Source organism: Uloborus diversus, chromosome 8, assembly GCF_026930045.1.
Source record: "Uloborus diversus isolate 005 chromosome 8, Udiv.v.3.1, whole genome shotgun sequence".
Lineage (NCBI taxonomy): Eukaryota > Metazoa > Arthropoda > Arachnida > Araneae > Uloboridae > Uloborus > Uloborus diversus.
The window spans coordinates 20,861,464-20,874,567 of NC_072738.1; the positions used below are offsets into that span (position 1 = coordinate 20,861,464).

At 34.8% G+C, this 13,104-nt stretch overlaps 1 protein-coding gene across 1 annotated transcript in view; it reads right to left on the minus strand.

Moving 5' to 3' along the window:
* Nucleotides 1-13,104, minus strand: part of LOC129227957 (glutamate receptor ionotropic, NMDA 2B-like) — an 86,990-nt gene that overhangs the window by 14,494 nt on the left and 59,392 nt on the right. The gene's annotated exons all lie outside the window — the stretch shown is intronic.

Below are 13,104 nucleotides of genomic sequence, written 5' to 3' on the forward strand. Positions count from 1 at the left end.
TCAAAAATTGTCCTTAAGCTTAGAAATACCCCCTCAATCTCCAGATTTGAACTTAATGTAACATATTTAGAGATACCAGGGGGCTAGATTACGAAAATGCGGCTTTGAAACGAAAATAGAGTTAGAAACAGTAAGACTCAAACTTTGGTTGAACACTTACTCAGAAATTACGCAAAAAAAGAAAATTAAAAACAATGAAATCTATTCCCAGACGTTTAAAAGCTCTTGTTGATACTGCATGATGTTCTACTAAATAATAACTTTGTAAAAAGTTAGATTATTTTCTAATTTTTTGACATTTTTTCAAAGTGTACGAAGACTTTTGTGAGATAAAATTTCCGGCAATTTTTGGTTTTTGATTTTTTAAAAATTATGTTTTAATGTTTTATTAAAAATTTTCTTGTAGTTTTGTTAAATATAGACCATAGATCTTATAATAAAATACCTATTCCGAAATATTAATTCTAACCAATGGATAATGGCCTATTTCATTGAAAGTCGTAGGTGTACGAACACTTTTGGGAGCCACTGTAGATCTACTTCGGTAATGTGAATAATTCAGGGTAATATTTTTTAGGTACATATGAATGTACTCATAAAATAGAAATTTAGGTCGAAATCTGATTTTTTTTGTGTGATTACAATTCATTATTCGTAGAAAGGAAGTAAAGTGAATTGAATCAATGAGTTAGGTTCCACGGCACACAGATTCTGGGTTAAATATCGATTTATTTAGTTATATCTATGTACACAACAACTATTCACATATGTACACGTTGATACCATATACGGTGCTCAGTCTTTCACGGTTTTTGTAAATCCACCTTGGGGATCGGGCACTACTCTCCCGTTCGTAACAGTCCACCTTTACGACGGGCACAATCTCTCCCGTCTCTACAGTTCTCTTTCAGGATCACGGGCCCAACTCTCCCGCTCCTAAAGTTCAGTTCGGACCTCGCTTGGTCCCGTAGAAAAACCGGCAGCCTCCGCGACCGCAACTGTGTCGTTCTCTCTTCGGTCTTCTCCCCCTTCTCTCCGGTGGGTTCTATTTATAGGGGGTGCCTGACCTTCGGTCAACACGGAGGGCTAGGGGACGCACGTATGCAGTTTTTGGGTCTCGTAGCCCCTTCGCCCTGTCACTTACGCACCTTCTAGGTCACGTATGTCGTGCCGACCTAGTCCTAGCCTGACACAATGATCCTTTAAATCCCTGACAAACTTATAAATTTATTTCTGTTAGATTTTTTTTTGAGCAATCACGATTGCTTATTGTTCTCATTTGACTGTCCTTGACGTTACGCTGATTTTATTCCCTCCCCCCGACTCTGCAGCACTCCCACCCACCGTCCTCCGCAGGCGCGACTCCTCCGATCCTGAGCAATGTCCCCCGAAATCCGCTTCTCCTGGTCGGTGGCGTCCATGTCCTACACACGCTCATACACACACACACACACACACACACACACACGCTTATGTGCATACACAAGTCTATGCACACACAAGTCTACACATGCACAAGAACTTACACACGCAGAGAAACACACACGCCTACGTGCATGCACAGGTCAACGCACACATAAGCCTTAAAATACATGCGCGCCTACACACACACACACACCACTATACACACGTAACCGCCCAGGAGAATGGCAGGTTTGGGGGACAGGAGCAGTTTCTAGAAACAATAACTCCAATGAGTAGGGTCCTGTCGCAACTGGTGATTGCGAAAAACATAATTAAAAATATCAGAATTCAAATTATTTTTTTTTAACTTTTTTTTTTTGCCATCGGCCAACGGCATCGGCCATCGGCCATCGGTAATCGGCCATTTGAGGGAAACAATCGGCCATCTTTGAACAATCGGCCAACAATCGGCATCGGCCCATCGGCCAAAAAATGCCATCGGTCGAGCCCTAGTATTTATGAAGTGTGTCGACTTTGATTCAATTACGGCTCGTCCTGACTGCTAAAGTTTCCAAATAGAGTAAATAAGTCTTTGGATTACGTAGCTTTGCAAGAATTGCCAATTGTCAAGCAAGATGCTTGACACTTACTTGCCAAACTGCCATAGCTTTCGGTCATGATTGTAATACTCCTTATGAAGCTATTATATTATCCTGATTTCTCTGAAAGTCTATAGACGCAACTGGCTTTAAACGGGAAGATTTCTGGATTTTTCAGGATAAGTTCAAGAAAGTTACTAAATTTTAGCGGAAAACATTCCTGGTTTATGCGAGATATGGTACTGGCTGCAATTGGGCACATCAGCTGCCTATTATCTTCCAGGAACGTTTCTGAATCGTTTTTACAGTGTCGTGGAAGTGTATCAATGACAGCAATTACATGCTATGCACAGTATTAAAGCTTGAACGCGGAGAAATGGCGGATAACCTTGAAGCGGGAAATCATTTCTATGATTTGTAACACGTAGAATCATCCAGAAAGTGCCGAAAACCAGGAAAACGTTCCGCTAAAGTTCAGTAACCTTCCTGAAATTATCCTGGAAGCCTCCTGAAAAATCCAGAAATCTTTCCGTTTAAAGCCAGTCGTGTTTCTGAAAATTTAGAGCAAACATAAGAAGTAGAATATAGTAGCTCGGCATCTTCCTTTTATCAAGGAAGTTCCAAGAGCATTATCGGAAGCATGGCCAAAGCTTAACCTAAGGCTCCTATATAAAGGGAGCTGACTTATCCGACAATTTGGTTCCAAAATTATCGGGCGAAAAAAATAAACATTTGTACAAACGCCTCATTGCAGAAAACTGGTGTCCAAACTTTAGGTGTGTTGCCCGATTGATGTTTGATTATTTTATTCTGTGGATGAATACAATTTAATTAATACAAATTAAAAACAAATAAGGTATGAAAATGAGGTTTATTACCGTAAACATTTCCCGATACATTTTAGCTGAATTTGTAAACGAAGTTATCTTTCAAAATTTACCTAAAGTGACATTTTACTCAACTTATCATCAATTATTTTACGACTTAGCAACCAGCGAATATTATGACGTATTTATAAATACTAGAAACGAGGTTGGATCCAATTCTGTCTTGGAACCAAAATGTCGGATAAGTCAGCCTGTCTTTTTCAAGGGGCTCTAGCTTAACCAGAATTGCAATTACGTCACGAGAAATTTATTCGCCTGCAATTCTTGCAAAGCAACGTAGTTCGTACTGATTCACTCCCTTTGAGAGCTTAATTAGCATAGACGGGCCGTAACTGAACTAAAGCCGATAAACTTTATAAATACGCTCAGTTAATTTTAAAACTGGGAGCTAAAAATATTTTTCACAGCAGTGAAAAGTCTGCATTCGAGCTATTTGTAGCAATTACAGGAACCTTTCTGACAATGATACTTGGTTTTGCCAGGAAGTGTATAAAAACCATAAGAATCCCGAAACGTAAAACGGAATTACCCAGTAACGTTTCGGAATTTCTTCACAGTGTACAAAACAATAACAAACAATCTATTACAAAGGATACGAGTGATAATTCTGCTTCAAGCTCATCCGCCATCTCTCTGTGGTCCAGCTTTAGCGATAGCACGGCGTGATGAACATCGTCATGTGTTTCGGAGGAGTATTTTCACAAAAAAGAGACTTAGCAAGAACTTCGCGTACAGTTCTAATTTCGCAGAGAATTCCCCCAAGAAATTAAAAAAATATATCTCTGTGTGCTGGCCAACCTCAGATCGTTAAAACACTTAAGGAATGTAATGTAGAAAAAGTGTTCATACAGTAATCCCCAAAGCATTTAAGCCATAATCATGCTGCTTCCCAGTGATTTTCGGATAGGAATATGAGACAAATCATGCACAATAATCTTTAGAACGTAAATAGTGTTTCTCGCCAAAAAAGGTCATGTCGGCCAATTTCGAACCAATTAAGCTTGCTGAGTAGTATTCCAAGAACCGTCATTTTACGAATGAACTCCTCCACAACAATGAATGTAACACAAATAAAATTTAAAAAAAAAAATAAAAAAACAGCATTGGAGACAATCAAGTGTTTACAAAATAGTAGTTTTGAGTGAGTTACAGTAGATGTAAAAAAAATTGCATCACCCGGCGCCGCAAAGGAGATTAGTACCATTCCGACTGCATTCAACACACAGTCAAGCATCCCGTATCCCAGATGATTTGGGGATATATTTCTGATCAAGGGGATGGTGGGCTTCACTTTGTGCAAGGAACAGTAAACGCTCAGGTGTATATTGGCAGTTTAGAGGAGAAATTGCTTCCTACTATCCGGGATCACTTTACTTCAGTTCCAAACGTCATTTTCCAGGATGATTGTACTCCGTGCCATAGGGCAAAACTGCTAAGTAACAATTTAAAAACCTTTATCCTGCCATTAGACTTAAATTGACATGGGGTTAAGTTTTTTTTTCTCTAAACTCACACGCAGGTTCAGAAATGAAAAAATGAGCATGGGGTCAGCAGTTTGCCTTGGCCCGGAAACAGCCGCGATCTACGTAAACAATTATCGGATTCCTACTGCAGAATCCTTTGCAGAATTTCACATACATTCCTCGTTAATCGGCCGACCGAAACTTCTCACATAATCCCCTTATTGTGAAAATGCGAGGGCGATGCAATTTTTTTTTACCAGCACTGTAGTCTCAAATATCACAATACGCTCAAAACAATCATGAAGTGATGTTTGCTGTTTAGTTTTCGTTGTCTAAATCGATAGAACAAGTTAAAGTTCCAAACTTCTTCTTCGAAATTATGATGTTAATGATGTGTCACTATTGACTATTGATTTTATGTTTTTGCGCCATTTAGCACAAGTTCTGTAAGTTAACTTTGTGTGAGGTTCGTGTCAGGAAAGAGCGTTAACTTTAGACATCAAATTAATAGTTCGGTTTTCCAAACTTTTGAGTAGCGTCACTTTCGTAGCCGGGCGCGATATGGTGATCCTAACCTCGATGTGCCATTCCTATCACTGAAAAGGGCACGTATAATGCTACACTGTAAAAAAATTCCGACACGTTCCTGGGTATTTCCGTGCTACGTTTCGGGATTTTAATGCTTTTTATCCACTTCCTGGAAAAATCAAGTTTTACTGTCAAAAAGTTTCCTAAATTACTACAAGTTACACAAAAGCAGACTTTTCACTGTTTTGAAAAACATTTTTAGCTCCCAGTTTAAAGATTAATTGAGTGTGTTTATAAAGTGTATCGGCTTGAGTTCACTTACGGTCTGTCCATGCTAATTAAGCTCCCAAAGGGAGCAAATAAGAATGGACTACGTTGCTTTGCAACAAATGCAGGCGAGTAAAATTCTCGTTACTTACCAGCAATTTTGGCTTAGCTTTGGCCATGCTCTTGGAACTTCCTTGATTAATAAGGAAGATGCCGAGCTTATATATACCTTCCGAGATATTATATTATACCTTCTTATGTTTACTCGAGTTTTCCAGAGACACGACTGGCTCTTAACGGGAATGTTTCTGAATTTTTCAGGAGGCTTCCTGGTTCATATCAGGAAGGTTATTTACTTTCAGCGAAAAACGTTCCTGGATTTTGCAAGATATGTTACTGGCAGAAATTGGGCACATCAGCTGCCCATTATTTCCCAGGAACGTTCCTGAATCGTTTTTACAGTGTATGTATCCATAATATTTAAACCACCTTCTACTCAACAACACTCATGCAGCAACCTCTAACAAGTCAGAGGTTAATATGCTGCACATGATGCTTTCATGCATATGGGTAAAAACAAACAATAAATGAACGAATAAAAAAAATGTATTTTAAGAACTATTGAATGTTCTGTTTTTCTCCCTAATGAATCTTACACGTTATATCAGCCTAATAGCTCGCGTACAGGCATATAGAGTACAAATATTACGCAGAAAGTAGTAAAAAATATTCTTATCGCTGCTGGATTTATTTTTTAGCTCTGTGTGTTGTATTAATTTTATAACACGGAAAAAATCTTAACCGTAAAAAGAAGCATTTAATGTTTTAATTAACAACTTTCAAAAAAATTGTGACCAAGAAGAATATTAATCTTGTTTATGCACTTAGAAGAATTAAATTTAAGATTCCAGTAATAATCATGAAATAATCCTTACAACGTTGTCAGGAAGATAATCAAAATTGAATTAACTTTGATTAATTAAGCATATTTCAGATGGACTTAATTAACACTAATGAATCGTAAATATCAAAATTAACGCTTTAGCCTTGACATCGGTATAAATAAAGGAGATAAACGAATAAATTAAATAGCTCTAAGCTTTTATTTAGCAATAAAAACAGAAAACGATGATTCTAATTATGATATTGCTGTTTTCAAACTTTTAGGCTTAATTAATTTTTGCACCATTAACCCTTATTACAGTAGAAAGAAATATGGCTCGCGTTTCAGTAATTTTTGTAAAGTTGAATTTAATTACGTCGCTTACACTAAAATAAAGTCTAAACAAGTTAATGACTAAAAAAATTAACTACGAAGTTTTAAATTGTATGGATCAATTTCAGTTGATTTCTGTACGAACCGGGAAATAAACAGTTAGGAAAAGTTCTCATTTGCAATACATACTATGTTTATTCTTAAATAACAGTTTTTAGGATGTTAAAGGAGAAAAGAAAAACATATATTATATTAAGCTAGGAGGCTTCGTCTTCTACTCGCCAATCCCCTATCTATACCCACGATTTCTTAATTGAAGACTTCAGTGCTCTTACTCTTGGATGTCCTCACACTGTAAAAACGATTCAGAAACGTTCCTGGAAAATAATAGGCAGCTGATGTGCCCAATTTTTTCCAGTAACATATCTTGGAAAAATAAGGAACGTTTTCCGCTAAAAGTCAGTAACCTTTCTGAAATTAACCTTAAAACTTTCTGAATAAATGCGAAATATCCCCTGTTAAAGCCAGTCATGTCTCTAGAACCTTATCGCAAAATTAAGTAGGTTTAGTGTTCTTGATTAGAACCTTCCAGATTTACCAAGAAGGTTCCACAGAAATCAGAGCTACCACGGCCACAGCTATGCAAGAAGGAACCAGCCATATGTCTTGCAAAGCTGTAGACATCCATTGACTTTTTCGCTCATCATTAAGAGCTTATTCAATCTGGGCAGGCCTTAAGCAACCATAGGTCGATACACTTAATAAACACGGTCATTCAATTTTTAAACTGGTTGCTAAAAACATTTTCCACAACAGTGAAAAGTCTGCACGCGTGCAACTTGTAGCGATTCAGGAAAGTTTTTTGCGATGATACTTGTTTTTACGGGGAAATAGGTGAAAACGTGTGAAATCCCGAGACGTTCCACGAAAATAACCAGTAACGTTTCGGAATTTTTTTACAGTGCAGGACATCCTGCACTCTCTATCTCAATCTTCTAAATCTGGAGGGACCGTTGCCCTTTAAGGTTTAAAAGAGGGAAAAAGGCAGAAATCGGTTTTCCTGGATGCCTTGTGTCCAATGGTACAGTCATAGAAAAAAAAAAACGAAACACTTTTAATTATTCGGCCATTATACATGCTAGAAAGGAAAGAAAGGTGTCATCCGACTTGGTTTAAAGTCTTTTTTAAAACTACGTAGGTAAAATTTTGATAAAGGACCATATACAAATCAAAATGAGCACCAACTCTTGATTTTCAAATGGGAACCCATAATTTTTGTTACATAATTATGTTTAGACCGCATAATACAGCCATTATACGAAATTTCACTGTATTCCGTGCAGTAGAACAGGAGTTATTAACAAAAAACGTTTTAGGGACCGTCTCCACATCGAAAACGCTTCTTTCAAGGTCACGGCTTAAATGGAATGTAAACAAAGAAAAAATCGAGATTATGCAGCTCAATTCATGATTTTTTGAAGTTCTCTTCGATACTTTTTAGCCGATTATGTTGCGGCAAAAGTGATTTGCGGTCTTTTTTTTTTTTTTTTTTGAAAAAAAAAAGATAAAATATTTACTGATTTTTGTTTATCTGGATTAACATAAGAAAGATGTATGGGGTTTGGCTCGTCTATCGTATCGATCGTTGTTTAGTAAATCGAATAATGAAAAATTAAAAGTAATGGAACTTTTTGCCTTTTCTAATATGAACCTATTGGATTGCTTATATGAACATTCAGCAAATTAGTCTCATAGAAATTTAAATATCCAACCTTATACCTAGAAAGATGATGTGAATATGTTTGATAAATGTATTGCGTCTATGTTGCAGGTTTATTTTGGAATGAATAGAAAGTCTTTTGGTGTAAAATGGAATTGCGCGTTTCTAATTTCGCAGAACATCGGCAGAAGTTAGGGTCATCGCACACAAAAATATAAAAAAAATACCGCACTACGTGGGAAGACGCAGCATTAAATAGATTGGTGAGTTTAACGAAGCAAGGTCAATTTATTCCGTGAAAATTTGCTCCAAATACATAAAATGAAAGAAGTATCAATCTAAAAAATAAAACAGAAACAGGAGAATATAAATACCCGTTAATGAGCAAACCGTTCATACTCGAACTTTATTTGGGAAAAATTTGGTTGTTTGAATTAACACAGTGGACAAACACAGTAATTGTTCTAGCGGCTTTTTTGTAATCAAAAAAAGAGAATTTGTTTTAAATCCAAATTTGATGTGAAAGATCATAATGCGTGGTATTATTTAAAAAGCATAACACAATCGGCGGTTTTAGTTAAACATGTAATGGCTCATAAAAGCAATTTAGGAAAGTAATTTCCCAATGCTGTTTCTAGCAACGAGATTCGAGATGGTCCAACCCGTAATTTAAAAAAGGCAAAAGTAATTTTAGCTCAAACCAAGGTGAACCGAAATCTGACTTCTTGTCATTTCTCCGATTTTGTAAGATTGCTAACAAAACTTCGCATTATTTGATTTTGTTCTACGATCTATATACCTGCAAACTAATATTTTCTCTGGTATCAGGCTGGCGCACCTATAGCAATACTATACGCGGCATATCCGACAGGCGGGTTGATCTATCCAGAGGCTACAATTTCGTCCTCATGATAGATTTCTCAGACTAGAATCGGAACTAATTGTGTGGGATGCAGAAGTCACCTTACTGAAGCTGAGATTTTGAATAAACTGGTAGGTAAAGTAAATTTATCTGCTGTATGTTTACGGCATCTCACTGGTCATATAAATTTTCTTCATCCACCAGTTTTTAGGCACTCTTCGCTTCAATGACATGACACCTGCTTCATTGTTCGGTTAAAACTACTTCAGGGCTGTTGGGCTCATTATTAAGACCCACAGCAACCATCGAATGGGATTACCAAATCGTAATTGCATCGCAGTTAAGATGCGGGACGCATTCAGTCCGCGAAGCCGGTCCGTGGGGCCCCTTGTTTGCTTAAAGAGTAAGATCAGAAAGTAAAAATAGTTCCAGTGGCACAACGTTGGAGCCGAATATTCAGATATTGGATTCTGAAAAACATGCATATAATAAGATAGGCATCTATAATTGATAACAATAATTTATTATAACTTTCTTTCTTTGTCGTTATTTTTCCATGTTATTCAAAAAAGAAGAAAATAATTTGAAATTTTATCTTTGTCTGGCGGGAATGATTTTAATGTGAAATGCACGGACAATGACTGAGAAAGTAAATAGAAAAATAGTATTTAAATTATAATTAAGAATAGACAAAAACTCAACTTAATCTAACACCCAAATTAATGTTTTGTTAAATCTTTGACGCAGTCAAAAAAAAAAAAAGTTCACAATTAGCCACAACAATTACTTTGCATGCAGAATTCGGGCTCAAAACATGCGGCCCACTACTGCGACCGACATTTCCTTTCCTACATCTTATTAACACATTGAAAATTATTCAAACACTATACAAAAAAAAAAAAAAATAAATAAATAAATAAAATCCTGAAAACCAGTAAACTTATTTAAGAGCAAATATTACTTTTTCACCCATCTGGATACTGTTAAAGGAGAAACTTCCACACTGTCGGCTATTTTTCGAGTACTTTTTCCCGATTTAGGCAAGGCAATAATTTTTCCTTTTAGTAAATTATCACCGGAAAGAGCAAATAATTCTACACTGTCTATTGCAACTTGACTAGCAAGACAATGAGGTTTTGTTGTATGTTTCTGTAAAAAAGTTGTGCATGTTTATTTATTTATTTTTTGAGTTATTGTTTTAAAAAAAGCAATGGCTACCGCAAAAAAAAAAAAAAAAAAAAAAAAAAAAAAAAAAAAAAAAAAAAACAGAAGTATTTTAAGTGTAGCTTTTAATTTAAAAAGTTCTATAAAATATTCTTTTATTAGACGATGAAGTAGTGTTTCGCATTATTTACACATTGACGTCTGAACGATATCTACAAAAAACTGACGGTTGCAATATTGTGTTGTTCTTCTGCAGAGACAGCGAATAAATTTATGCATTTAAAAAATTCATAGACGAACTGTCGAAAATTCACGTTATAATTGGTTTGCTTATTTTGTTGAACAATTTTTTTCTTTTTTTACGAAGAAACCAACTTTCATAATTTCTGTTTTAAAAAAGTATACGGTCCCCTAAAGTAGGAAAAAATGAATTTTTTTGCATAGCGCAAAAACTACTGAATATTTGGAGCTCAAATTTTGGATTCCCACATAAAAGCTCTTCTAGATTGTTTTTCTGTTAAAATTTAATATGGTTTCAGATCATATTTTTTTCAAAAAATATTAAAATAATTCATAAAAAAACTAAAATTTCATTTTAGGTGTTGTAAATTATTTTTTTATTATTGGGTCGATTCATATTTTGATATAAAAAAACAATCTTTGCCGTGCCTAATGTAATTTTTGTGTTATGAGTAAAAATATTAAAATACGTTTTAACATTACGAGAGGAATTTTTCAAAACTTGATTCTGAAGTAACGGCTGGATCGAATTAAACAAAACTTTGTATACAAAGTTAAAAAAGAATGCTGATCACAAGTATGTGATAAAAAAAGGGGATTCTCATTGAAAAATTTAAAGTTGATGCTCGTTTTAATATGAAGACGACCCCTTAACAACAATTTTTTACCGTAATTATGTAGAACTTTTTATTCCTGAAACAATGACACCTTACACGTGTCTCTAGTGTCAATAGTCTTTGAATACGATCGAGTGTTTCGTTTTTTTTTCTATGACTGTACCAGTATTGACCCAATAGATGTGGACAGTCCGGTAGAGATAGGGTAACAGCCACACAGGCATAATCACACAGACACACACCAGAAACGGCTTGATTGTAAAATATTTCTTCTCTAATTCAGTAATTATTGGCTCTAGGTTAAAACGCAAGGAAAAAATGCATGTCAAAAACTTTTTTGCTATTATTTTTAAATATTATTGGCCATTATTATGACTAGTTAAAGAACATACCTACAAGGCAATGTAGTGAAATGTTGAGAAAAGTAAAGTGAAAGAGCGACGTGAAATGGTAAAATACTTAAGAGTTTGGCCGCACCACATATCTTATAATACTTTCTTCGTAAACATATAGCTCATTCCAGTCCAAAAAAAAGAAAAAGAAAAGAAAAAAGAAAGAAAAAAAGAAAAAAGTTCTGAATACAAGACCAAGGAAAATAATAACATAAGTCATTCTCTGAAATTTACACCCATTTTGTAACATTCTGTGGTTAATCAAAAGTAAGTTTTGTTATTACAAAACTATAAATTTATTGTAACTAACATTTTAAGTACCAATTGAGATCTACGGATGTATAGTGCCGTACACTTATTTAGAGAAAATTAGGCATGTTTGGATTTTGAACGTCTAATACAGTTTGCCAAGTGAAAAAAGATAGTAGAGATAAATGAAATATATTGGAGCAAAATAAAAAACATTAATTTATTCATTAAATCACTGACGTATTCATTCATTTACATTTATTCATTCATTAAATCACTTTTCTAGGCATTCAATCACTTATTTTCTTATTTATTCATTTTTTATTCACTCACATAGTTTTCTCATACATTAATTATTTAGTTTATTTATTCATTTACTGTTTCATTTTTATTCATTTATTGTTTCATATTTCATTCGGTTATTTATTCAATTGTTCGTTAAAAAAAATCTGTTCTACAATAAAATAAGAAATATTTTATTGGAAAAACATTTAGTGTTTCACGTTGCCTCACAGGAAATGATAAAAAAAAAAGTTCCTGCTTTTTGTTTTCGAAGGTAAAAGTTTAGAGCCAGAAATATAAAAAAAAATAATATTTCAATGCAAGATTTATTGTAAAATACTTTGTTCCTCCTTTATGGGCTAGAATTTTAACAAGAAGCTCCGTCTAGAACTAAACGAGCCTACTTTTCCGTATACCCATATCTACTTTCTAGTACCTGATCAATATTCTCAAAAATAGCTAAAATCGCAAATTGTTTCAAACATAATTTTTTAAATATTTTAACCTTATTTCTAGGAATGAAATGGGCCTCACTCACCTAAAAAGTTAGATGCGTAAAAAAAAAAATAAATAACTGAATAAACGAACAAATAAAATAGCAGCACCTTTTAAATAAAGCAGCTAGTACACTTTTTTCCATTAAAAAAATCTTTAACCACTTTCTTAACAAAAAATAATAATTAAATTAATAAGCTTTTTAAAATAAATACAGCATGTCAAAAAAAAATGTTTATTTCTCTCCTGTTGCCAAAAATAATTTTTTTAATGCACTTACCAAAATAAATAAAAACAATAAAATGTCAACTTAAAGAAATAATTTTCATTGTCAAAAAAAAAAAAGTCAGCGCATATCTTAATGTAGAAACATAAATGACGTCGAGTTTATCCGCCGACAACTGAATACCTAAATTAAAACTTTAGAGTGAAAATAAAAACAAGTCATATTAACAGTAATTATTTCACAATGGAGGCAGTGGAGTCGGAGTCGGAGTCAATCTCATTTTGGGATAAATTAGTCGGAGTCGAATATCAAAGAGTCAGAGTCAGTCATTTTTCCTCTGGGTATAAACTTTTGCCAAAGCTACGAAGTCAGAGTCGAAGTCGGGGAGTCGGAGTCCGACTAATTGTCGGACACAGGAGTCCGGAGTCAGGTGCCTCTACATTCTCGGAATCGGAGTCTGGAGTTTTTTCTCAAGAGCTATGCCCAACAAAAT